Raw genomic sequence first — 22,161 nt, forward strand, 5'->3', positions numbered from 1 at the left:
TGGGCGGCGCCTATCGCCGCGTGGGCGGGCAGGGGCGATGCCCAAGGGACCGCGGGCCCCGGGCCCTGAAGCCTCCGGGGCCACGTCCCTGTGAGCGACGGGCCGGATCTTGGGCGGGGCGCCAAGCGCAGAAGGGTTCGCTGGGTCACGCCCTCCCTCGGCTGGGAGGGGGTGGCCAAACCCTCCGCCTCCGCCACCGCCCGGTACCCGAGACCTCCGTTCCCCCTGCCTGGGCGGGCGACGGGGTCCTGCCGGGGCGGGCTGACCGCCAGGCTGGCGGTGAGGCGCAAGCGCCAGCGAAAGTGGGCCTCAAGAGGCAGCCCGCCGTCCCCGCCCCCGTCTACGGCCATACCACCCTGGACGCGCCCGATCTCGTCTGATCTCGGAAGCTAAGCAGGGTCGGGCCTGGTTAGTACTTGGATGGGAGACCGCCTGGGAATACCGGGTGCTGTAGGCTTTTTGCCTCCCGCTCCGCCTTCTCCTTTAACTCGCCCGCGGGCGGTGGCCGCCGGCTCCGCCCGCGCCGGGGCCCCGCTGCAGGCCCCGCCTCCTCAGGCCCCTCCCACCACGGCGCGCGCGCCGGAGGGGGCGCTCCCCGCCGGCCCGGCCCGCCAGGCGGCCAGAAGGCGGCCCTGGAAGGCAGCCGCACCCCAGACGCCCCCGGGGTGCCTGGCCCGGACCCAGGCTCCACCGCGGGCCCGGTTGCCGTCCCTTCGGCCAGCGAGCCCCTCGACCTGCACCTGGCCGCCCCCACCGGCGCCCCGCCCCGGGGCCGCCACCTGTGTGCCGGTGGGTGTGTCCCTCACAGCTCCCTCCGGCAAAAGCCCCGCCCCCCGCCGTGTCGCCGCCGCGGCCGGGTGCGGGAGCGGGATCGAGGGCAGGGGCCGCTTCCCCGGGCCTGCCGGCCGCCAGGGGCGGGCTCCTGAGCTCGGCGGGTGGTGTGCGGGCAAGGGTGGCCTCGCCGGGGCTGAGGGGCCGTGGCGACACGATGGTGGCTCCCAGTGGCTTCGGGCCAGCTGCTGTCGGGCAGGAGGTCCGGCCCGGGCTGCGGCTGGGCGGCGCCTAGCGCCGCGTGGGCGGGCAGGGGCGATGCCCAAGGGACCGCGGGCCCCGGGCCCTGAAGCCTCCGGGGCCACGTCCCTGTGAGCGACGGGCCGGATCTTGGGCGGGGCGCCAAGCGCGGAAGGGTTCGCTGGGTCACGCCCGCCCTCGGCTGGGAGGGGGTGGCCAAACCCTCCGCCTCCGCCACCGCCCGGTACCCGAGACCTCCGTTCCCCCTGCCTGGGCGGGCGACGGGGTCCTGCCGGGGCGGGCTGACCGCCAGGCTGGCGGTGAGGCGCAAGCGCCAGCGAAAGTGGGCCTCAAGAGGCAGCCCGCCGTCCCCGCCCCCGTCTACGGCCATACCACCCTGAACGCGCCCGATCTCGTCTGATCTCGGAAGCTAAGCAGGGTCGGGCCTGGTTAGTACTTGGATGGGAGACCGCCTGGGAATACCGGGTGCTGTAGGCTTTTTGCCTCCCGCTCCGCCTTCTCCTTTAACTCGCCCGCGGGCGGTGGCCGCCGGCTCCGCCCGCGCCGGGGCCCCGCTGCAGGCCCCGCCTCCTCAGGCCCCTCCCACCACGGCGCGCGCGCCGGAGGGGGCGCTCCCCGCCGGCCCGGCCCGCCAGGCGGCCAGAAGGCGGCCCTGGAAGGCAGCCGCACCCCAGACGACCCCGGGGTGCCTGGCCCGGACCCAGGCTCCGCCTCGGGCCTGGTTGCCGTCCCTTCGGCCAGCGAGCCCCTCGACCTGCACCTGGCCGCCCCCACCGGCGCCCCGCCCCGGGGCCGCCACCTGTGTGCCGGTGGGTGTGTCCCTCCACAGCTCCCTCCGGCAAAAGCCCCGCCCCCCGCCGTGTCGCCGCCGCGGCCGGGTGCGGGAGCGGGATCGAGGGCAGGGGCCGCTTCCCCGGGCCTGCCGGCCGCCAGGGGCGGGCTCCTGAGCTCGGCGGGTGGTGTGCGGGCAAGGGTGGCCTCGCCGGGGCTGAGGGGCCGTGGCGACACGATGGTGGCTCCCAGTGGCTTCGGGCCAGCTGCTGTCGGGCAGGAGGGCCGGCCCGGGCTGCGGCTGGGCGGCGCCTAGCGCCGCGTGGGCGGGCAGGGGCGATGCCCAAGGGACCGCGGGCCCCGGGCCCTGAAGCCTCCGGGGCCACGTCCCTGTGAGCGACGGGCCGGATCTTGGGCGGGGCGCCAAGCGCCGAAGGGTTCGCTGGGTCACGCCCGCCCTCGGCTGGGAGGGGGTGGCCAAACCCTCCGCCTCCGCCACCGCCCGGTACCCGAGACCTCCGTTCCCCCTGCCTGGGCGGGCGACGGGGTCCTGCCGGGGCGGGCTGACCGCCAGGCTGGCGGTGAGGCGCAAGCGCCAGCGAAAGTGGGCCTCAAGAGGCAGCCCGCCGTCCCCGCCCCCGTCTACGGCCATACCACCCTGGACGCGCCCGATCTCGTCTGATCTCGGAAGCTAAGCAGGGTCGGGCCTGGTTAGTACTTGGATGGGAGACCGCCTGGGAATACCGGGTGCTGTAGGCTTTTTGCCTCCCGCTCCGCCTTCTCCTTTAACTCGCCCGCGGGCGGTGGCCGCCGGCTCCGCCCGCGCCGGGGCCCCGCTGCAGGCCCCGCCTCCTCAGGCCCCTCCCACCACGGCGCGCGCGCCGGAGGGGGCGCTCCCCGCCGGCCCGGCCCGCCAGGCGGCCAGAAGGCGGCCCTGGAAGGCAGCCGCACCCCAGACGACCCCGGGGTGCCTGGCCCGGACCCAGGCTCCGCCGCGGGCCCGGTTGCCGTCCCTTCGGCCAGCGAGCCCCTCGACCTGCACCTGGCCGCCCCCACCGGCGCCCCGCCCCGGGGCCGCCACCTGTGTGCCGGTGGGTGTGTCCCTCCACAGCTCCCTCCGGCAAAAGCCCCGCCCCCCGCCGTGTCGCCGCCGCGGCCGGGTGCGGGAGCGGGATCGAGGGCAGGGGCCGCTTCCCCGGGCCTGCCGGCCGCCAGGGGCGGGCTCCTGAGCTCGGCGGGTGGTGTGCGGGCAAGGGTGGCCTCGCCGGGGCTGAGGGGCCGTGGCGACACGATGGTGGCTCCCAGTGGCTTCGGGCCAGCTGCTGTCGGGCAGGAGGGCCGGCCCGGGCTGCGGCTGGGCGGCGCCTAGCGCCGCGTGGGCGGGCAGGGGCGATGCCCAAGGGACCGCGGGCCCCGGGCCCTGAAGCCTCCGGGGCCACGTCCCTGTGAGCGACGGGCCGGATCTTGGGCGGGGCGCCAAGCGCCGAAGGGTTCGCTGGGTCACGCCCGCCCTCGGCTGGGAGGGGGTGGCCAAACCCTCCGCCTCCGCCACCGCCCGGTACCCGAGACCTCCGTTCCCCCTGCCTGGGCGGGCGACGGGGTCCTGCCGGGGCGGGCTGACCGCCAGGCTGGCGGTGAGGCGCAAGCGCCAGCGAAAGTGGGCCTCAAGAGGCAGCCCGCCGTCCCCGCCCCCGTCTACGGCCATACCACCCTGGACGCGCCCGATCTCGTCTGATCTCGGAAGCTAAGCAGGGTCGGGCCTGGTTAGTACTTGGATGGGAGACCGCCTGGGAATACCGGGTGCTGTAGGCTTTTTGCCTCCCGCTCCGCCTTCTCCTTTAACTCGCCCGCGGGCGGTGGCCGCCGGCTCCGCCCGCGCCGGGGCCCCGCTGCAGGCCCCGCCTCCTCAGGCCCCTCCCACCACGGCGCGCGCGCCGGAGGGGGCGCTCCCCGCCGGCCCGGCCCGCCAGGCGGCCAGAAGGCGGCCCTGGAAGGCAGCCGCACCCCAGACGACCCCGGGGTGCCTGGCCCGGACCCAGGCTCCGCCGCGGGCCCGGTTGCCGTCCCTTCGGCCAGCGAGCCCCTCGACCTGCACCTGGCCGCCCCCACCGGCGCCCCGCCCCGGGGCCGCCACCTGTGTGCCGGTGGGTGTGTCCCTCCACAGCTCCCTCCGGCAAAAGCCCCGCCCCCCGCCGTGTCGCCGCCGCTGCCGGGTGCGGGAGCGGGATCGAGGGCAGGGGCCGCTTCCCCGGGCCTGCCGGCCGCCAGGGGCGGGCTCCTGAGCTCGGCGGGTGGTGTGCGGGCAAGGGTGGCCTCGCCGGAGCTGAGGGGCCGTGGCGACACGATGGTGGCTCCCAGTGGCTTCGGGCCAGCTGCTGTCGGGCAGGAGGGCCGGCCCGGGCTGCGGCTGGGCGGCGCCTAGCGCCGCGTGGGCGGGCAGGGGCGATGCCCAAGGGACCGCGGGCCCCGGGCCCTGAAGCCTCCGGGGCCACGTCCCTGTGAGCGACGGGCCGGATCTTGGGCGGGGCGCCAAGCGCCGAAGGGTTCGCTGGGTCACGCCCGCCCTCGGCTGGGAGGGGGTGGCCAAACCCTCCGCCTCCGCCACCGCCCGGTACCCGAGACCTCCGTTCCCCCTGCCTGGGCGGGCGACGGGGTCCTGCCGGGGCGGGCTGACCGCCAGGCTGGCGGTGAGGCGCAAGCGCCAGCGAAAGTGGGCCTCAAGAGGCAGCCCGCCGTCCCCGCCCCCGTCTACGGCCATACCACCCTGAACGCGCCCGATCTCGTCTGATCTCGGAAGCTAAGCAGGGTCGGGCCTGGTTAGTACTTGGATGGGAGACCGCCTGGGAATACCGGGTGCTGTAGGCTTTTTGCCTCCCGCTCCGCCTTCTCCTTTAACTCGCCCGCGGGCGGTGGCCGCCGGCTCCGCCCGCGCCGGGGCCCTGCTGCAGGCCCCTCTTCCTCAGGCCCCTCCCACCACGGCGCGCGCGCCGGAGGGGGCGCTCCCCGCCGGCCCGGCCCGCCAGGCGGCCAGAAGGCGGCCCTGGAAGGCAGCCGCACCCCAGACGCCCCCGGGGTGCCTGGCCCGGACCCAGGCTCCGCCGCGGGCCCGGTTGCCGTCCCTTCGGCCAGCGAGCCCCTCGACCTGCACCTGGCCGCCCCCACCGGCGCCCCGCCCCGGGGCCGCCACCTGTGTGCCGGTGGGTGTGTCCCTCCACAGCTCCCTCCGGCAAAAGCCCCGCCTCCCGCCGTGTCGCCACCGCGGCCGGGTGCGGGAGCGGGATCGAGGGCCGGGGCCGCTTCCCCGGGCCTGCCGGCCGCCAGGGGCGGGCTCCTGAGCTCGGCGGGTGGTGTGCGGGCAAGGGTGGCCTCGCCGGGGCTGAGGGGCCGTGGCGACACGATGGTGGCTCCCAGTGGCTTCGGGCCAGCTGCTGTCGGCAGGAGGGCCGGCCCGGGCTGCGGCTGGGCGGCGCCTATCGCCGCGTGGGCGGGCAGGGGCGATGCCCAAGGGACCGCGGGCCCCGGGCCCTGAAGCCTCCGGGGCCACGTCCCTGTGAGCGACGGGCCGGATCTTGGGCGGGGCGCCAAGCGCAGAAGGGTTCGCTGGGTCACGCCCTCCCTCGGCTGGGAGGGGGTGGCCAAACCCTCCGCCTCCGCCACCGCCCGGTACCCGAGACCTCCGTTCCCCCTGCCTGGGCGGGCGACGGGGTCCTGCCGGGGCGGGCTGACCGCCAGGCTGGCGGTGAGGCGCAAGCGCCAGCGAAAGTGGGCCTCAAGAGGCAGCCCGCCGTCTCCGCCCCCGTCTACGGCCATACCACCCTGGACGCGCCCGATCTCGTCTGATCTCGGAAGCTAAGCAGGGTCGGGCCTGGTTAGTACTTGGATGGGAGACCGCCTGGGAATACCGGGTGCTGTAGGCTTTTTGCCTCCCGCTCCGCCTTCTCCTTTAACTCGCCCGCGGGCGGTGGCCGCCGGCTCCGCCCGCGCCGGGGCCCCGCTGCAGGCCCCTCCTCCTCAGGCCCCTCCCACCACGGCGCGCGCGCCGGAGGGGGCGCTCCCCGCCGGCCCGGCCAGAAGGCGGCCCTGGAAGGCAGCCGCACCCCAGAGGCCCCGGGGTGCCTGGCCCGGACCCAGGCTCCGCCGCGGGCCCGGTTGCCGTCCCTTCGGCCAGTGAGCCCCTCGACCTGCACCTGGCCGCCCCCACCGGCGCCCCGCCCCGGGGCCGCCACCTGTGTGCCGGTGGGTGTGTCCCTCCACAGCTCCCTCCGGCAAAAGCCCCGCCCCCCGCCGTGTCACCGCCGCGGCCGGGTGCGGGAGCGGGATCGAGGGCAGGGGCCGCTTCCCCTGGCCTGCCGGCCGCCAGGGGCGGGCTACTGAGCCCGGCGGGTGGTGTGCGGGCAAGGGTGGCCTCGCCGGGGCTGAGGGGCCGTGGCGACACGATGGTGGCTCCCAGTGGCTTCGGGCCAGCTGCTGTCGGGCAGGAGGGCCGGCCCGGGCTGCGGCTGGGCGGCTCCTAGCGCCGCGTCGGCGGGCAGGGGCGATGCCCAAGGGACCGCGGGCCCCGGGCCCTGAAGCCTCCGCGGCCACGTCCCTGTGAGCGACGGGCCGGATCTTGGGCGGGGCGCCAAGCGCCGAAGTGTTCGCTGGGTCACGCCCGCCCTCGGCTGGGAGGGGGTGGCCAAACCCTACGCCTCCGCCACCGCCCGGTACCCGAGACCTCCGTTCCCCCTGCCTGGGCGGGCGACGGGTTCCTGCCGGGGCGGGCTGACCGCCAGGCTGGCGGTGAGGCGCAAGCGCCAGCGAAAGTGGGCCTCAGGAGGCAGCCCGCCGTCCCCGCCCCCGTCTACGGCCATACCACTCTGAACGCGCCCGATCTCGTCTGATCTCGGAAGCTAAGCAGGGTCGGGCCTGGTTAGTACTTGGATGGGAGACCGCATGGGAATACCGGGTGCTGTAGGGTTTTTGCCTCCCGCTCCGCCTTCTCCTTTAACTCGCCCGCGGGCGGTGGCCGCCGGCTCCGCCCGCGCCGGGGCCCCGCTGCAGGCCCCGCCTCCTCAGGCCCCTCCCACCACGGCGCGCGCGCCGGAGGGGGCGCTCCCCGACCGCCCGGCCCGCCAGGCGGCCAGAAGGCGTCCCTGGAAGGCAGCCGCACCCCAGACGACCCCGGGGTGCCTGGCCCGGACCCAGGCTCCGCCGCGGGCCCGGTTGCCGTCCCTTCGGCCAGCGAGCCCCTCGACCTTCACCTGGCCGCCCCCACCGGCGCCCCGCCCCGGGGCCGCCACCTGTGTGCCGGTGGGTGTGTCCCTCACAGCTCCCTCCGGCAAAAGCCCCGCCCCCCGCCGTGTCGCCGCCGCGGCCGGGTGCGGGAGCGGGATCGAGGGCAGGGGCCGCTTCCCCGGGCCTGCCGGCCGCCAGGGGCGGGCTCCTGAGCTCGGCGGGTGGTGTGCGGGCAAGGGTGGCCTCGCCGGGGCTGAGGGGCCGTGGCGACACGATGGTGGCTCCCAGTGGCTTCGGGCCAGCTGCTGTCGGGCAGGAGGTCCGGCCCGGGCTGCGGCTGGGCGGCGCCTAGCGCCGCGTGGGCGGGCAGGGGCGATGCCCAAGGGACCGCGGGCCCCGGGCCCTGAAGCCTCCGGGGCCACGTCCCTGTGAGCGACGGGCCGGATCTTGGGCGGGGCGCCAAGCGCGGAAGGGTTCGCTGGGTCACGCCCGTCCTCGGCTGGGAGGGGGTGGCCAAACCCTCCGCCTCCGCCACCGCCCGGTACCCGAGACCTCCGTTCCCCCTGCCTGGGCGGGCGACGGGGTCCTGCCGGGGCGGGCTGACCGCCAGGCTGGCGGTGAGGCGCAAGCGCCAGCGAAAGTGGGCCTCAAGAGGCAGCCCGCCGTCCCCGCCCCCGTCTACGGCCATACCACCCTGGACGCGCCCGATCTCGTCTGATCTCGGAAGCTAAGCAGGGTCGGGCCTGGTTAGTACTTGGATGGGAGACCGCCTGGGAATACCGGGTGCTGTAGGCATTTTGCCTCCTGCTCCGCCTTCTCCTTTAACTCGCCCGCGGGCGGTGGCCGCCGGCTCCGCCCGCGCCGGGGCCCCTCTGCAGGCCCCGCCTCCTCAGGCCCCTCCCACCACGGCACGCGCGCCGGAGGGGGCGCTCCCCGCCGGCCCGGCCCGCCAGGCGGCCAGAAGGCGGCCCTGGAAGGCAGCCGCACCCCAGACGCCCCCGGGGTGCCTGGCCCGGACCCAGGCTCCGCCGCGGGCCCGGTTGCCGTCCCTTCGGCCAGCGAGCCCGTCGACCTGCACCTGGCCGCCCCCACCGGCGCCCCGCCCCGGGGCCGCCAGCTGTGTGCCGGTGGGTGTGTCCCTCCACAGCTCCCTCCGGCAAAAGCCCCGCCCCCCGCCGTGTCGCCGCCGCTGCCGGGTGCGGGAGCGGGATCGAGGGCAGGGGCCGCTTCCAGGGGCCTGCCGGCCGCCAGGGGCGGGCTCCTGAGCTCGGCGGGTGGTGTGCGGGCAAGGGTGGCCTCGCCGGGGCTGAGGGGCCGTGGCGACACGATGGTGGCTCCCAGTGGCTTCGGGCCAGCTGCTGTCGGGCAGGAGGGCCGGCCCGGGCTGCGGCTGGGCGGCGCCTAGCGCCGCGTGGGCGGGCAGGGGCGATGCCCAAGGCACCGCGGGCCCCGGGCCCTGAAGCCTCCGGGGCCACGTCCCTGTGAGCGACGGGCCGGATCTTGGGCGGGGCGCCAAGCGCCGAAGGGTTCGCTGGGTCACGCCCGCCCTCGGCTGGGAGGGGGTGGCCAAACCCTCCGCCTCCGCCACCGCCCGGTACCCGAGACCTCCGTTCCCCCTGCCTGGGCGGGCGACGGGGTCCTGCCGGGGCGGGCTGACCGCCAGGCTGGCGGTGAGGCGCAAGCGCCAGCGAAAGTGGGCCTCAAGAGGCAGCCCGCCGTCCCCGCCCCCGTCTACGGCCATACCACCCTGGACGCGCCCGATCTCGTCTGATCTCGGAAGCTAAGCAGGGTCGGGCCTGGTTAGTACTTGGATGGGAGACCGCCTGGGAATACCGGGTGCTGTAGGCTTTTTGCCTCCCGCTCCGCCTTCTCCTTTAACTCGCCCGCGGGCGGTGGCCGCCGGCTCCGCCCGCGCCGGGGCCCCGCTGCAGGCCCCGCCTCCTCAGGCCCCTCCCACCACGGCGCGCGCGCCGGAGGGGGCGCTCCCCGCCGGCCCGGCCCGCCAGGCGGCCAGAAGGCGGCCCTGGAAGGCAGCCGCACCCCAGACGCCCCCGGGGTGCCTGGCCCGGACCCAGGCTCCACCGCGGGCCCGGTTGCCGTCCCTTCGGCCAGCGAGCCCCTCGACCTGCACCTGGCCGCCCCCACCGGCGCCCCGCCCCGGGGCCGCCACCTGTGTGCCGGTGGGTGTGTCCCTCACAGCTCCCTCCGGCAAAAGCCCCGCCCCCCGCCGTGTCGCCGCCGCGGCCGGGTGCGGGAGCGGGATCGAGGGCAGGGGCCGCTTCCCCGGGCCTGCCGGCCGCCAGGGGCGGGCTCCTGAGCTCGGCGGGTGGTGTGCGGGCAAGGGTGGCCTCGCCGGGGCTGAGGGGCCGTGGCGACACGATGGTGGCTCCCAGTGGCTTCGGGCCAGCTGCTGTCGGGCAGGAGGTCCGGCCCGGGCTGCGGCTGGGCGGCGCCTAGCGCCGCGTGGGCGGGCAGGGGCGATGCCCAAGGGACCGCGGGCCCCGGGCCCTGAAGCCTCCGGCGCCACGTCCCTGTGAGCGACGGGCCGGATCTTGGGCGGGGCGCCAAGCGCGGAAGGGTTCGCTGGGTCACGCCCGCCCTCGGCTGGGAGGGGGTGGCCAAACCCTCCGCCTCCGCCACCGCCCGGTACCCGAGACCTCCGTTCCCCCTGCCTGGGCGGGCGACGGGGTCCTGCCGGGGCGGGCTGACCGCCAGGCTGGCGGTGAGGCGCAAGCGCCAGCGAAAGTGGGCCTCAAGAGGCAGCCCGCCGTCCCCGCCCCCGTCTACGGCCATACCACCCTGAACGCGCCCGATCTCGTCTGATCTCGGAAGCTAAGCAGGGTCGGGCCTGGTTAGTACTTGGATGGGAGACCGCCTGGGAATACCGGGTGCTGTAGGCTTTTTGCCTCCCGCTCCGCCTTCTCCTTTAACTCGCCCGCGGGCGGTGGCCGCCGGCTCCGCCCGCGCCGGGGCCCTGCTGCAGGCCCCTCTTCCTCAGGCCCCTCCCACCACGGCGCGCGCGCCGGAGGGGGCGCTCCCCGCCGGCCCGGCCCGCCAGGCGGCCAGAAGGCGGCCCTGGAAGGCAGCCGCACCCCAGACGCCCCCGGGGTGCCTGGCCCGGACCCAGGCTCCGCCGCGGGCCCGGTTGCCGTCCCTTCGGCCAGCGAGCCCCTCGACCTGCACCTGGCCGCCCCCACCGGCGCCCCGCCCCGGGGCCGCCACCTGTGTGCCGGTGGGTGTGTCCCTCCACAGCTCCCTCCGGCAAAAGCCCCGCCCCCCGCCGTGTCGCCACCGCGGCCGGGTGCGGGAGCGGGATCGAGGGCCGGGGCCGCTTCCCCGGGCCTGCCGGCCGCCAGGGGCGGGCTCCTGAGCTCGGCGGGTGGTGTGCGGGCAAGGGTGGCCTCGCCGGGGCTGAGGGGCCGTGGCGACACGATGGTGGCTCCCAGTGGCTTCGGGCCAGCTGCTGTCGGCAGGAGGGTCGGCCCGGGCTGCGGCTGGGCGGCGCCTATCGCCGCGTGGGCGGGCAGGGGCGATGCCCAAGGGACCGCGGGCCCCGGGCCCTGAAGCCTCCGGGGCCACGTCCCTGTGAGCGACGGGCCGGATCTTGGGCGGGGCGCCAAGCGCAGAAGGGTTCGCTGGGTCACGCCCTCCCTCGGCTGGGAGGGGGTGGCCAAACCCTCCGCCTCCGCCACCGCCCGGTACCCGAGACCTCCGTTCCCCCTGCCTGGGCGGGCGACGGGGTCCTGCCGGGGCGGGCTGACCGCCAGGCTGGCGGTGAGGCGCAAGCGCCAGCGAAAGTGGGCCTCAAGAGGCAGCCCGCCGTCCCCGCCCCCGTCTACGGCCATACCACCCTGGACGCGCCCGATCTCGTCTGATCTCGGAAGCTAAGCAGGGTCGGGCCTGGTTAGTACTTGGATGGGAGACCGCCTGGGAATACCGGGTGCTGTAGGCATTTTGCCTCCTGCTCCGCCTTCTCCTTTAACTCGCCCGCGGGCGGTGGCCGCCGGCTCCGCCCGCGCCGGGGCCCCGCTGCAGGCCCCGCCTCCTCAGGCCCCTCCCACCACGGCGCGCGCGCCGGAGGGGGCGCTCCCCGCCGGCCCGGCCCGCCAGGCGGCCAGAAGGCGGCCCTGGAAGGCAGCCGCACCACAGACGACCCCGGGGTGCCTGGCCCGGACCCAGGCTCCGCCGCGGGCCCGGTTGCCGTCCCTTCGGCCAGTGAGCCCCTCGACCTGCACCTGGCCGCCCCCACCGGCGCCCCGCCTTGGGGCCGCCACCTGTGTGCCGGTGGGTGTGTCCCTCACAGCTCCCTCCGGCAAAAGCCCCGCCCCCCGCCGTGTCGCCGCCGCGGCCGGGTGCGGGAGCGGGATCGACGGCAGGGGCCGCTTCCCCGTGCCTGCCGGCCGCCAGGGGCGGGCTCCTGAGCTCGGCGGGTGGTATGCGGGCAAGGGTGGCCTCGCCGGGGCTGAGGGGCCGTGGCGACACGATGGTGGCTCCCAGTGGCTTCGGGCCAGCTGCTGTCGGGCAGGAGGGCCGGCCCGGGCTGCGGCTGGGCGGCGCCTAGCGCCGCGTGGGCGGGCAGGGGCGATGCCCAAGGGACCGCGGGCCCCGGGCCCTGAAGCCTCCGGGGCCACGTCCCTGTGAGCGACGGGCCGGATCTTGGGCGGGGCGCCAAGCGCCGAAGGGTTCGCTGGGTCACGCCCGCCCTCGGCTGGGAGGGGGTGGCCAAACCCTCCGCCTCCGCCAACGCCCGGTACCCGAGACCTCCGTTCCCCCTGCCTGGGCGGGCGAAGGGGTCCTGCCGGGGCGGGCTGACCGCCAGGCTGGCGGTGAGGCGCAAGCGCCAGCGAAAGTGGGCCTCAAGAGGCAGCCCGCCGTCGCCGTCCCCGCCCCCGTCTACGGCCATACCACCCTGAACGCGCCCGATCTCGTCTGATCTCGGAAGCTAAGCAGGGTCGGGCCTGGTTAGTACTTGGATGGGAGACCGCCTGGGAATACCGGGTGCTGTAGGCTTTTTGCCTCCCGCTCCGCCTTCTCCTTTAACTCGCCCGCGGGCGGTGGCCGCCGGCTCCGCCCGCGCCGGGGCCCCGCTGCAGGCCCCGCCTCCTCAGGCCCCTCCCACCACGGCGCGCGCGCCGGAGGGGGCGCTCCCCGCCGGCCCGGCCCGCCAGGCGGACAGAAGGCGGCCCTGGAAGGCAGCCGCACCCCAGACGACCCCGGGGTGCCTGGCCCGGACCCAGGCTCCGCCGCGGGCCCGGTTGCCGTCCCTTCGGCCAGCGAGCCCCTCGACCTGCACCTGGCCGCCCCCACCGGCGCCCCGCCCCGGGGCCGCCACATGTGTGCCGGTGGGTGTGTCCCTCCACAGCTCCCTCCGGCAAAAGCCCCGCCCCCCGCCGTGTCGCCGCCGCGGCCGGGTGCGGGAGCGGGATCGAGGGCAGGGGCCGCTTCCCCGGGCCTGCCGGCCGCCAGGGGCGGGCTCCTGAGCTCGGCGGGTGGTGTGCGGGCAAGGGTGGCCTCGCCGGGGCTGAGGGGCCGTGGCGACACGATGGTGGCTCCCAGTGGCTTCGGGCCAGCTGCTGTCGGGCAGGAGGGCCGGCCCGGGCTGCGGCTGGGCGGCGCCTAGCGCCGCGTGGGCGGGCAGGGGCGATGCCCAAGGGACCGCGGGCCCCGGGCCCTGAAGCCTCCGGGGCCACGTCCCTGTGAGCGACGGGCCGGATCTTGGGCGGGGCGCCAAGCGCGGAAGGGTTCGCTGGGTCACGCCCGCCCTCGGCTGGGAGGGGGTGGCCAAACCCTCCGCCTCCGCCACCGCCCGGTACCCGAGACCTCCGTTCCCCCTGCCTGGGCGGGCGACGGGGTCCTGCCGGGGCGGGCTGACCGCCAGGCTGGCGGTGAGGCGCAAGCGCCAGCGAAAGTGGGCCTCAAGAGGCAGCCCGCCGTCCCCGCCCCCGTCTACGGCCATACCACCCTGGACGCGCCCGATCTCGTCTGATCTCGGAAGCTAAGCAGGGTCGGGCCTGGTTAGTACTTGGATGGGAGACCGCCTGGGAATACCGGGTGCTGTAGGCTTTTTGCCTCCCGCTCCGCCTTCTCCTTTAACTCGCCCGCGGGCGGTGGCCGCCGGCTCCGCCCGCGCCGGGGCCCCGCTGCAGGCCCCGCCTCCTCAGGCCCCTCCCACCACGGCGCGCGCGCCGGAGGGGGCGCTCCCCGCCGGCCCGGCCCGCCAGGCGGCCAGAAGGCGGCCCTGGAAGTCAGCCGCACCCCAGACGCCCCCGGGGTGCCTGGCCCGGACCCAGGCTCCGCCGCGGGCCCGGTTGCCGTCCCTTCGGCCAGCGAGCCTGTCGACCTGCACCTGGCCGCCCCCACCGGCGCCCCGCCCCGGGGCCGCCACCTGTGTGCCGGTGGGTGTGTCCCTCCACAGCTCCCTCCGGCAAAAGCCCCGCCCCCCGCCGTGTCGCCGCCGCTGCCGGGTGCGGGAGCGGGATCGAGGGCAGGGGCCGCTTCCCCGGGCCTGCCGGCCGCCAGGGGCGGGCTCCTGAGCTCGGCGGGTGGTGTGCGGGCAAGGGTGGCCTCGCCGGGGCTGAGGGGCCGTGGCGACACGATGGTGGCTCCCAGTGGCTTCGGGCCAGCTGCTGTCGGGCAGGAGGGTCGGCCCGGGCTGCGGCTGGGCGGCGCCTAGCGCCGCGTGGGCGGGCAGGGGCGATGCCCAAGGGACCGCGGGCCCCGGGCCCTGAAGCCTCCGGGGCCACGTCCCTGTGAGCGACGGGCCGGATCTTGGGCGGGGCGCCAAGCGCAGAAGGGTTCGCTGGGTCACGCCCTCCCTCGGCTGGGAGGGGGTGGCCAAACCCTCCGCCTCCGCCACCGCCCGGTACCCGAGACCTCCGTTCCCCCTGCCTGGGCGGGTGACGGGGTCCTGCCGGGGCGGGCTGACCGCCAGGCTGGCGGTGAGGCGGAAGCGCCAGCGAAAGTGGGCCTCAAGAGGCAGCCCGCCGTCCCCGCCCCCGTCTACGGCCATACCACCCTGAACGCGCCCGATCTCGTCTGATCTCGGAAGCTAAGCAGGGTCGGGCCTGGTTAGTACTTGGATGGGAGACCGCCTGGGAATACCGGGTGCTGTAGGCTTTTTGCCTCCCGCTCCGCCTTCTCCTTTAACTCGCCCGCGGGCGGTGGCCGCCGGCTCCGCCCGCGCCGGGGCCCCGCTGCAGGCCCCGCCTCCTCAGGCCCCTCCCACCACGGCGCGCGCGCCGGAGGGGGCGCTCCCCGCCGGCCCGGCCCGCCAGGCGGCCAGAAGGCGGCCCTGGAAGGCAGCCGCACCCCAGACGACCCCGGGGTGCCTGGCCCGGACCCAGGCTCCGCCGCGGGCCTGGTTGCCGTCCCTTCGGCCAGCGAGCCCCTCGACCTGCACCTGGCCGCCCCCACCGGCGCCCCGCCCCGGGGCCGCCACCTGTGTGCCGGTGGGTGTGTCCCTCCACAGCTCCCTCCGGCAAAAGCCCCGCCCCCCGCCGTGTCGCCGCCGCGGCCGGGTGCGGGAGCGGGATCGAGGGCAGGGGCCGCTTCCCCGGGCCTGCCGGCCGCCAGGGGCGGGCTCCTGAGCTCGGCGGGTGGTGTGCGGGCAAGGGTGGCCTCGCCGGGGCTGAGGGGCCGTGGCGACACGATGGTGGCTCCCAGTGGCTTCGGGCCAGCTGCTGTCGGGCAGGAGGGCCGGCCCGGGCTGCGGCTGGGCGGCGCCTAGCGCCGCGTGGGCGGGCAGGGGCGATGCCCAAGGGACCGCGGGCCCCGGGCCCTGAAGCCTCCGGGGCCACGTCCCTGTGAGCGACGGGCCGGATCTTGGGCGGGGCGCCAAGCGCGGAAGGGTTCGCTGGGTCACGCCCGCCCTCGGCTGGGAGGGGGTGGCCAAACCCTCCGCCTCCGCCACCGCCCGGTACCCGAGACCTCCGTTCCCCCTGCCTGGGCGGGCGACGGGGTCCTGCCGGGGCGGGCTGACCGCCAGGCTGGCGGTGAGGCGCAAGCGCCAGCGAAAGTGGGCCTCAAGAGGCAGCCCGCCGTCCCCGCCCCCGTCTACGGCCATACCACCCTGGACGCGCCCGATCTCGTCTGATCTCGGAAGCTAAGCAGGGTCGGGCCTGGTTAGTACTTGGATGGGAGACCGCCTGGGAATACCGGGTGCTGTAGGCTTTTTGCCTCCCGCTCCGCCTTCTCCTTTAACTCGCCCGCGGGCGGTGGCCGCCGGCTCCGCCCGCGCCGGGGCCCCGCTGCAGGCCCCGCCTCCTCAGGCCCCTCCCACCACGGCGCGCGCGCCGGAGGGGGCGCTCCCCGCCGGCCCGGCCCGCCAGGCGGCCAGAAGGCGGCCCTGGAAGTCAGCCGCACCCCAGACGCCCCCGGGGTGCCTGGCCCGGACCCAGGCTCCGCCGCGGGCCCGGTTGCCGTCCCTTCGGCCAGCGAGCCCCTCGACCTGCACCTGGCCGCCCCCACCGGCGCCCAGCCCCGGGGCCGCCACCTGTGTGCCGGTGGGTGTGTCCCTCCACAGCTCCCTCAGGCAAAAGCCCCGCCCCCCGCCGTGTCGCCGCCGCGGCCGGGTGCGGGAGCGGGATCGACGGCAGGGGCCGCTTCCCCGGGCCTGCCGGCCCCCAGGGGCGGGCTCCTGAGCTCGGCGGGTGGTGTGCGGGCAAGGGTGGCCTCGCCGGGGCTGAGGGGCCGTGGCGACACGATGGTGGCTCACAGTGGCTTCGGGCAAGCTGCTGTCGGGCAGGAGGGTCGGCCCGGGCTGCGGCTGGGCGGCGCCTAGCGCCGCGTGGGCGGGCAGGGGCGATGCCCAAGGCACCGCGGGCCCCGGGCCCTGAAGCCTCCGGGGCCACGTCCCTGTGAGCGACGGGCCGGATCTTGGACGGGGCGCCAAGCGCCGAAGGGTTCGCTGGGTCACGCCCGCCCTCGGCTGGGAGGGGGTGGCCAAACCCTCCGCCTCCGCCACCGCCCGGTACCCGAGACATCCGTTCCCCCTGCCTGGGCGGGCGACGGGGTCCTGCCGGGGCGGGCTGACCGCCAGGCTGGCGGTGAGGCGCAAGCGCCAGCGAAAGTGGGCCTCAAGAGGCAGCCCGCCGTCTCCGCCCCCGTCTACGGCCATACCACCCTGGACGCGCCCGATCTCGTCTGATCTCGGAAGCTAAGCAGGGTCGGGCCTGGTTAGTACTTGGATGGGAGACCGCCTGGGAATACCGGGTGCTGTAGGCTTTTTGCCTCCCGCTCCGCCTTCTCCTTTAACTCGCCCGCGGGCGGTGGCCGCCGGCTCCGCCCGCGCCGGGGCCCCGCTGCAGGCCCCTCCTCCTCAGGCCCCTCCCACCACGGCGCGCGCGCCGGAGGGGGCGCTCCCCGCCGGCCCGGCCAGAAGGCGGCCCTGGAATGCAGCCGCACCCCAGAGGCCCCGGGGTGCCTGGCCCGGACCCAGGCTCCGCCGCGGGCCCGGTTGCCGTCCCTTCGGCCAGTGAGCCCCTCGACCTGCACCTGGCCGCCCCCACCGGCGCCCCGCCCCGGGGCCGCCACCTGTGTGCCGGTGGGTGTGTCCCTCCACAGCTCCCTCCGGCAAAAGCCCCGCCCCCCGCCGTGTCACCGCCGCGGCCGGGTGCGGGAGCGGGATCGAGGGCAGGGGCCGCTTCCCCTGGCCTGCCGGCCGCCAGGGGCGGGCTACTGAGCCCGGCGGGTGGTGTGCGGGCAAGGGTGGCCTCGCCGGGGCTGAGGGGCCGTGGCGACACGATGGTGGCTCCCAGTGGCTTCGGGCCAGCTGCTGTCGGGCAGGAGGGCCGGCCCGGGCTGCGGCTGGGCGGCTCCTAGCGCCGCGTCGGCGGGCAGGGGCGATGCCCAAGGGACCGCGGGCCCCGGGCCCTGAAGCCTCCGCGGCCACGTCCCTGTGAGCGACGGGCCGGATCTTGGGCGGGGCGCCAAGCGCCGAAGGGTTCGCTGGGTCACGCCCGCCCTCGGCTGGGAGGGGGTGGCCAAACCCTACGCCTCCGGCACCGCCCGGTACCCGAGACCTCCGTTCCCCCTGCCTGGGCGGGCGACGGGTTCCTGCCGGGGCGGGCTGACCGCCAGGCTGGCGGTGAGGCGCAAGCGCCAGCGAAAGTGGGCCTCAGGAGGCAGCCCGCCGTCCCCGCCCCCGTCTACGGCCATACCACTCTGAACGCGCCCGATCTCGTCTGATCTCGGAAGCTAAGCAGGGTCGGGCCTGGTTAGTACTTGGATGGGAGACCGCATGGGAATACCGGGTGCTGTAGGGTTTTTGCCTCCCGCTCCGCCTTCTCCTTTAACTCGCCCGCGGGCGGTGGCCGCCGGCTCCGCCCGCGCCGGGGCCCCGCTGCAGGCCCCGCCTCCTCAGGCCCCTCCCACCACGGCGCGCGCGCCGGAGGGGGCGCTCCCCGACCGCCCGGCCCGCCAGGCGGCCAGAAGGCGTCCCTGGAAGGCAGCCGCACCCCAGACGACCCCGGGGTGCCTGGCCCGGACCCAGGCTCCGCCGCGGGCCCGGTTGCCGTCCCTTCGGCCAGCGAGCCCCTCGACCTTCACCTGGCCGCCCCCACCGGCGCCCCGCCCCGGGGCCGCCACCTGTGTGCCGGTGGGTGTGTCCCTCACAGCTCCCTCCGGCAAAAGCCCCGCCCCCCGCCGTGTCGCCGCCGCGGCCGGGTGCGGGAGCGGGATCGAGGGCAGGGGCCGCTTCCCCGGGCCTGCCGGCCGCCAGGGGCGGGCTCCTGAGCTCGGCGGGTGGTGTGCGGGCAAGGGTGGCCTCGCCGGGGCTGAGGGGCCGTGGCGACACGATGGTGGCTCCCAGTGGCTTCGGGCCAGCTGCTGTCGGGCAGGAGGTCCGGCCCGGGCTGCGGCTGGGCGGCGCCTAGCGCCGCGTGGGCGGGCAGGGGCGATGCCCAAGGGACCGCGGGCCCCGGGCCCTGAAGCCTCCGGGGCCACGTCCCTGTGAGCGACGGGCCGGATCTTGGGCGGGGCGCCAAGCGCGGAAGGGTTCGCTGGGTCACGCCCGTCCTCGGCTGGGAGGGGGTGGCCAAACCCTCCGCCTCCGCCACCGCCCGGTACCCGAGACCTCCGTTCCCCCTGCCTGGGCGGGCGACGGGGTCCTGCCGGGGCGGGCTGACCGCCAGGCTGGCGGTGAGGCGCAAGCGCCAGCGAAAGTGGGCCTCAAGAGGCAGCCCGCCGTCCCCGCCCCCGTCTACGGCCATACCACCCTGAACGCGCCCGATCTCGTCTGATCTCGGAAGCTAAGCAGGGTCGGGCCTGGTTAGTACTTGGATGGGAGACCGCCTGGGAATACCGGGTGCTGTAGGCTTTTTGCCTCCAGCTCCGCCTTCTCCTTTAACTCGCCCGCGGGCGGTGGCCGCCGGCTCCGCCCGCGCCGGGGTCCCGCTGCAGGCCCCGCCTCCTCAGGCCCCTCCCACCACGGCGCGCGCGCCGGAGGGGGCGCTCCCCGCCGGCCCGGCCCGCCAGGCGGCCAGAAGGCGGCCCTGGAAGGCAGCCGCACCCCAGACGCCCCCGGGGTGCCTGGCCCGGACCCAGGCTCCGCCGCGGGCCCGGTTGCCGTCCCTTCGGCCAGCGAGCCCCTCGACCTGCACCTGGCCGCCCCCACCGGCGCCCCGCCCCGGGGCCGCCACCTGTGTGCCGGTGGGTGTGTCCCTCCACAGCTCCCTCCGGCAAAAGCCCCGCCCCCCGCCGTGTCGCCGCCGCGGCCGGGTGCGGGAGCGGGATCGAGGGCAGGGCCGCTTCCCCGGGCCTGCCGGCCGCCAGGGGCGGGCTCCTGAGCCCGGCGGGTGGTGTGCGGGCAAGGGTGGCCTCGCCGGGGCTGAGGGGCCGTGGCGACACGATGGTGGCTCCCAGTGGCTTCGGGCCAGCTGCTGTCGGGCAGGAGGGCCGGCCCGGGCTGCGGCTGGGCGGCGCCTAGCGCCGCGTGGGCGGGCAGGGGCGATGCCCAAGGGACCGCGGGCCCCGGGCCCTGAAGCCTCCGGGGCCACGTCCCTGTGAGCGACGGGCCGGATCTTGGGCGGGGCGCCAAGCGCCGAAGGGTTCGCTGGGTCACGCCCGCCCTCGGCTGGGAGGGGGTGGCCAAACCCTCCGCCTCCGCCACCGCCCGGTACCCGAGACCTCCGTTCCCCCTGCCTGGGCGGGCGACGGGGTCCTGCCGGGGCGGGCTGACTGCCAGGCTGGCGGTGAGGCGCAAGCGCCAGCGAAAGTGGGCCTCAAGAGGCAGCCCGCCGTCCCCGCCCCCGTCTACGGCCATACCACCCTGAACGCGCCCGATCTCGTCTGATCTCGGAAGCTAAGCAGGGTCGGGCCTGGTTAGTACTTGGATGGGAGACCGCCTGGGAATACCGGGTGCTGTAGGCTTTTTGCCTCCCGCTCCGCCTTCTCCTTTAACTCGCCCGCGGGCGGTGGCCGCCGGCTCCGCCCGCGCCGGGGCCCTGCTGCAGGCCCCTCTTCCTCAGGCCCCTCCCACCACGGCGCGCGCGCCGGAGGGGGCGCTCCCCGCCGGCCCGGCCCGCCAGGCGGCCAGAAGGCGGCCCTGGAAGGCAGCCGCACCCCAGACGCCCCCGGGGTGCCTGGCCCGGACCCAGGCTCCGCCGCGGGCCCGGTTGCCGTCCCTTCGGCCAGCGAGCCCCTCGACCTGCACCTGGCCGCCCCCACCGGCGCCCCGCCCCGGGGCCGCCACCTGTGTGCCGGTGGGTGTGTCCCTCCACAGCTCCCTCCGGCAAAAGCCCCGCCCCCCGCCGTGTCGCCACCGCGGCCGGGTGCGGGAGCGGGATCGAGGGCCGGGGCCGCTTCCCCGGGCCTGCCGGCCGCCAGGGGCGGGCTCCTGAGCTCGGCGGGTGGTGTGCGGGCAAGGGTGGCCTCGCCGGGGCTGAGGGGCCGTGGCGACACGATGGTGGCTCCCAGTGGCTTCGGGCCAGCTGCTGTCGGCAGGAGGGCCGGCCCGGGCTGCGGCTGGGCGGCGCCTATCGCCGCGTGGGCGGGCAGGGGCGATGCACAAGGGACCGCGGGCCCCGGGCCCTGAAGCCTCCGGGGCCACGTCCCTGTGAGCGACGGGCCGGATCTTGGGCGGGGCGCCAAGCGCAGAAGGGTTCGCTGGGTCACGCCCTCCCTCGGCTGGGAGGGGGTGGCCAAACCCTCCGCCTCCGCCACCGCCCGGTACCCGAGACCTCCGTTCCCCCTGCCTGGGCGGGCGACGGGGTCCTGCCGGGGCGGGCTGACCGCCAGGCTGGCGGTGAGGCGCAAGCGCCAGCGAAAGTGGGCCTCAAGAGGCAGCCCGCCGTCCCCGCCCCCGTCTACGGCCATACCACCCTGGACGCGCCCGATCTCGTCTGATCTCGGAAGCTAAGCAGGGTCGGGCCTGGTTAGTACTTGGATGGGAGACCGCCTGGGAATACCGGGTGCTGTAGGCTTTTTGCCTCCCGCTCCGCCTTCTCCTTTAACTCGCCCGCGGGCGGTGGCCGCCGGCTCCGCCCGCGCCGGGGCCCCGCTGCAGGCCCCGCCTCCTCAGGCCCCTCCCACCACGGCGCGCGCGCCGGAGGGGGCGCTCCCCGCCGGCCCGGCCCGCCAGGCGGCCAGAAGGCGGCCCTGGAAGGCAGCCGCACCCCAGACGCCCCCGGGGTGCCTGGCCCGGACCCAGGCTCCGCCTCGGGCCTGGTTGCCGTCCCTTCGGCCAGCGAGCCCCTCGACCTGCACCTGGCCGCCCCCACCGGCGCCCCGCCCCGGGGCCGCCACCTGTGTGCCGGTGGGTGTGTCCCTCCACAGCTCCCTCCGGCAAAAGCCCCGCCCCCCGCCGTGTCGCCGCCGCGGCCGGGTGCGGGAGCGGGATCGAGGGCAGGGCCGCTTCCCCGGGCCTGCCGGCCGCCAGGGGCGGGCTCCTGAGCCCGGCGGGTGGTGTGCGGGCAAGGGTGGCCTCGCCGGGGCTGAGGGGCCGTGGCGACACGATGGTGGCTCCCAGTGGCTTCGGGCCAGCTGCTGTCGGGCAGGAGGGCCGGCCCGGGCTGCGGCTGGGCGGCGCCTAGCGCCGCGTGGGCGGGCAGGGGCGATGCCCAAGGGACCGCGGGCCCCGGGCCCTGAAGCCTCCGGGGCCACGTCCCTGTGAGCGACGGGCCGGATCTTGGGCGGGGCGCCAAGCGCCGAAGGGTTCGCTGGGTCACGCCCGCCCTCGGCTGGGAGGGGGTGGCCAAACCCTCCGCCTCCGCCACCGCCCGGTACCCGAGACCTCCGTTCCCCCTGCCTGGGCGGGCGACGGGGTCCTGCCGGGGCGGGCTGACCGCCAGGCTGGCGGTGAGGCGCAAGCGCCAGCGAAAGTGGGCCTCAAGAGGCAGCCCGCCGTCCCCGCCCCCGTCTACGGCCATACCACCCTGAACGCGCCCGATCTCGTCTGATCTCGGAAGCTAAGCAGGGTCGGGCCTGGTTAGTACTTGGATGGGAGACCGCCTGGGAATACCGGGTGCTGTAGGCTTTTTGCCTCCCGCTCCGCCTTCTCCTTTAACTCGCCCGCGGGCGGTGGCCGCCGGCTCCGCCCGCGCCGGGGCCCTGCTGCAGGCCCCTCTTCCTCAGGCCCCTCCCACCACGGCGCGCGCGCCGGAGGGGGCGCTCCCCGCCGGCCCGGCCCGCCAGGCGGCCAGAAGGCGGCCCTGGAAGGCAGCCGCACCCCAGACGCCCCCGGGGTGCCTGGCCCGGACCCAGGCTCCGCCGCGGGCCCGGTTGCCGTCCCTTCGGCCAGCGAGCCCCTCGACCTGCACCTGGCCGCCCCCACCGGCGCCCCGCCCCGGGGCCGCCACCTGTGTGCCGGTGGGTGTGTCCCTCCACAGCTCCCTCCGGCAAAAGCCCCGCCTCCCGCCGTGTCGCCACCGCGGCCGGGTGCGGGAGCGGGATCGAGGGCCGGGGCCGCTTCCCCGGGCCTGCCGGCCGCCAGGGGCGGGCTCCTGAGCTCGGCGGGTGGTGTGCGGGCAAGGGTGGCTTCGCCGGGGCTGAGGGGCCGTGGCGACACGATGGTGGCTCCCAGTGGCTTCGGGCCAGCTGCTGTCGGCAGGAGGGCCGGCCCGGGCTGCGGCTGGGCGGCGCCTATCGCCGCGTGGGCGGGCAGGGGCGATGCCCAAGGGACCGCGGGCCCCGGGCCCTGAAGCCTCCGGG

The 22,161-nt window shown here is 77.0% G+C and overlaps 21 non-coding genes across 21 annotated transcripts; all 21 read left to right on the top strand.

Annotated features, from left to right (window-relative positions):
* Positions 1–338: 338 nt before the first annotated feature.
* On the top strand, positions 339–457 carry LOC149746140 (5S ribosomal RNA). Its single transcript, XR_016390466.1, has one exon. It is a non-coding gene; the product is annotated as a 5S ribosomal RNA (ribosomal RNA).
* A 933-nt stretch (positions 458–1,390) lies between these two features.
* Positions 1,391–1,509, top strand: LOC149746141 (5S ribosomal RNA). Its single transcript, XR_016389271.1, has one exon. It is a non-coding gene; the product is annotated as a 5S ribosomal RNA (ribosomal RNA).
* Positions 1,510–2,443: 934 nt separating this feature from the next.
* LOC149746142 (5S ribosomal RNA) lies at positions 2,444–2,562 on the top strand. The gene has a single exon (XR_016390467.1). It is a non-coding gene; the product is annotated as a 5S ribosomal RNA (ribosomal RNA).
* A 934-nt stretch (positions 2,563–3,496) lies between these two features.
* Positions 3,497–3,615, top strand: LOC149746143 (5S ribosomal RNA). Its single transcript, XR_016390468.1, has one exon. It is a non-coding gene; the product is annotated as a 5S ribosomal RNA (ribosomal RNA).
* Positions 3,616–4,549: 934 nt separating this feature from the next.
* LOC149746144 (5S ribosomal RNA) lies at positions 4,550–4,668 on the top strand. The gene has a single exon (XR_016389272.1). It is a non-coding gene; the product is annotated as a 5S ribosomal RNA (ribosomal RNA).
* Positions 4,669–5,601: 933 nt separating this feature from the next.
* On the top strand, positions 5,602–5,720 carry LOC149746145 (5S ribosomal RNA). The gene has a single exon (XR_016390469.1). It is a non-coding gene; the product is annotated as a 5S ribosomal RNA (ribosomal RNA).
* A 921-nt stretch (positions 5,721–6,641) lies between these two features.
* On the top strand, positions 6,642–6,760 carry LOC149746146 (5S ribosomal RNA). Its single transcript, XR_016390206.1, has one exon. It is a non-coding gene; the product is annotated as a 5S ribosomal RNA (ribosomal RNA).
* Positions 6,761–7,693: 933 nt separating this feature from the next.
* On the top strand, positions 7,694–7,812 carry LOC149746147 (5S ribosomal RNA). Its single transcript, XR_016389638.1, has one exon. It is a non-coding gene; the product is annotated as a 5S ribosomal RNA (ribosomal RNA).
* A 934-nt stretch (positions 7,813–8,746) lies between these two features.
* On the top strand, positions 8,747–8,865 carry LOC149746148 (5S ribosomal RNA). Its single transcript, XR_016390470.1, has one exon. It is a non-coding gene; the product is annotated as a 5S ribosomal RNA (ribosomal RNA).
* A 933-nt stretch (positions 8,866–9,798) lies between these two features.
* Positions 9,799–9,917, top strand: LOC149746149 (5S ribosomal RNA). The gene has a single exon (XR_016389273.1). It is a non-coding gene; the product is annotated as a 5S ribosomal RNA (ribosomal RNA).
* Positions 9,918–10,850: 933 nt separating this feature from the next.
* On the top strand, positions 10,851–10,969 carry LOC149746150 (5S ribosomal RNA). The gene has a single exon (XR_016389639.1). It is a non-coding gene; the product is annotated as a 5S ribosomal RNA (ribosomal RNA).
* A 939-nt stretch (positions 10,970–11,908) lies between these two features.
* On the top strand, positions 11,909–12,027 carry LOC149746151 (5S ribosomal RNA). Its single transcript, XR_016389275.1, has one exon. It is a non-coding gene; the product is annotated as a 5S ribosomal RNA (ribosomal RNA).
* A 934-nt stretch (positions 12,028–12,961) lies between these two features.
* On the top strand, positions 12,962–13,080 carry LOC149746152 (5S ribosomal RNA). Its single transcript, XR_016390471.1, has one exon. It is a non-coding gene; the product is annotated as a 5S ribosomal RNA (ribosomal RNA).
* Positions 13,081–14,014: 934 nt separating this feature from the next.
* On the top strand, positions 14,015–14,133 carry LOC149746153 (5S ribosomal RNA). The gene has a single exon (XR_016389276.1). It is a non-coding gene; the product is annotated as a 5S ribosomal RNA (ribosomal RNA).
* A 934-nt stretch (positions 14,134–15,067) lies between these two features.
* On the top strand, positions 15,068–15,186 carry LOC149746154 (5S ribosomal RNA). The gene has a single exon (XR_016390472.1). It is a non-coding gene; the product is annotated as a 5S ribosomal RNA (ribosomal RNA).
* Positions 15,187–16,120: 934 nt separating this feature from the next.
* On the top strand, positions 16,121–16,239 carry LOC149746155 (5S ribosomal RNA). Its single transcript, XR_016390473.1, has one exon. It is a non-coding gene; the product is annotated as a 5S ribosomal RNA (ribosomal RNA).
* A 921-nt stretch (positions 16,240–17,160) lies between these two features.
* LOC149746156 (5S ribosomal RNA) lies at positions 17,161–17,279 on the top strand. Its single transcript, XR_016390207.1, has one exon. It is a non-coding gene; the product is annotated as a 5S ribosomal RNA (ribosomal RNA).
* A 933-nt stretch (positions 17,280–18,212) lies between these two features.
* LOC149746157 (5S ribosomal RNA) lies at positions 18,213–18,331 on the top strand. Its single transcript, XR_016389277.1, has one exon. It is a non-coding gene; the product is annotated as a 5S ribosomal RNA (ribosomal RNA).
* Positions 18,332–19,264: 933 nt separating this feature from the next.
* LOC149746158 (5S ribosomal RNA) lies at positions 19,265–19,383 on the top strand. Its single transcript, XR_016389278.1, has one exon. It is a non-coding gene; the product is annotated as a 5S ribosomal RNA (ribosomal RNA).
* A 933-nt stretch (positions 19,384–20,316) lies between these two features.
* LOC149746159 (5S ribosomal RNA) lies at positions 20,317–20,435 on the top strand. Its single transcript, XR_016390474.1, has one exon. It is a non-coding gene; the product is annotated as a 5S ribosomal RNA (ribosomal RNA).
* Positions 20,436–21,368: 933 nt separating this feature from the next.
* On the top strand, positions 21,369–21,487 carry LOC149746160 (5S ribosomal RNA). The gene has a single exon (XR_016389279.1). It is a non-coding gene; the product is annotated as a 5S ribosomal RNA (ribosomal RNA).
* The last annotated feature ends 674 nt before the right edge of the window (positions 21,488–22,161 follow it).

Source organism: Delphinapterus leucas, chromosome 19, assembly GCF_059928025.1.
Source record: "Delphinapterus leucas isolate spDelLeu-1000000601 "Yukka" chromosome 19, BTC_Dleu_Yukka2, whole genome shotgun sequence".
In the NCBI taxonomy this organism is placed as follows: Eukaryota; Metazoa; Chordata; class Mammalia; order Artiodactyla; family Monodontidae; genus Delphinapterus; species Delphinapterus leucas.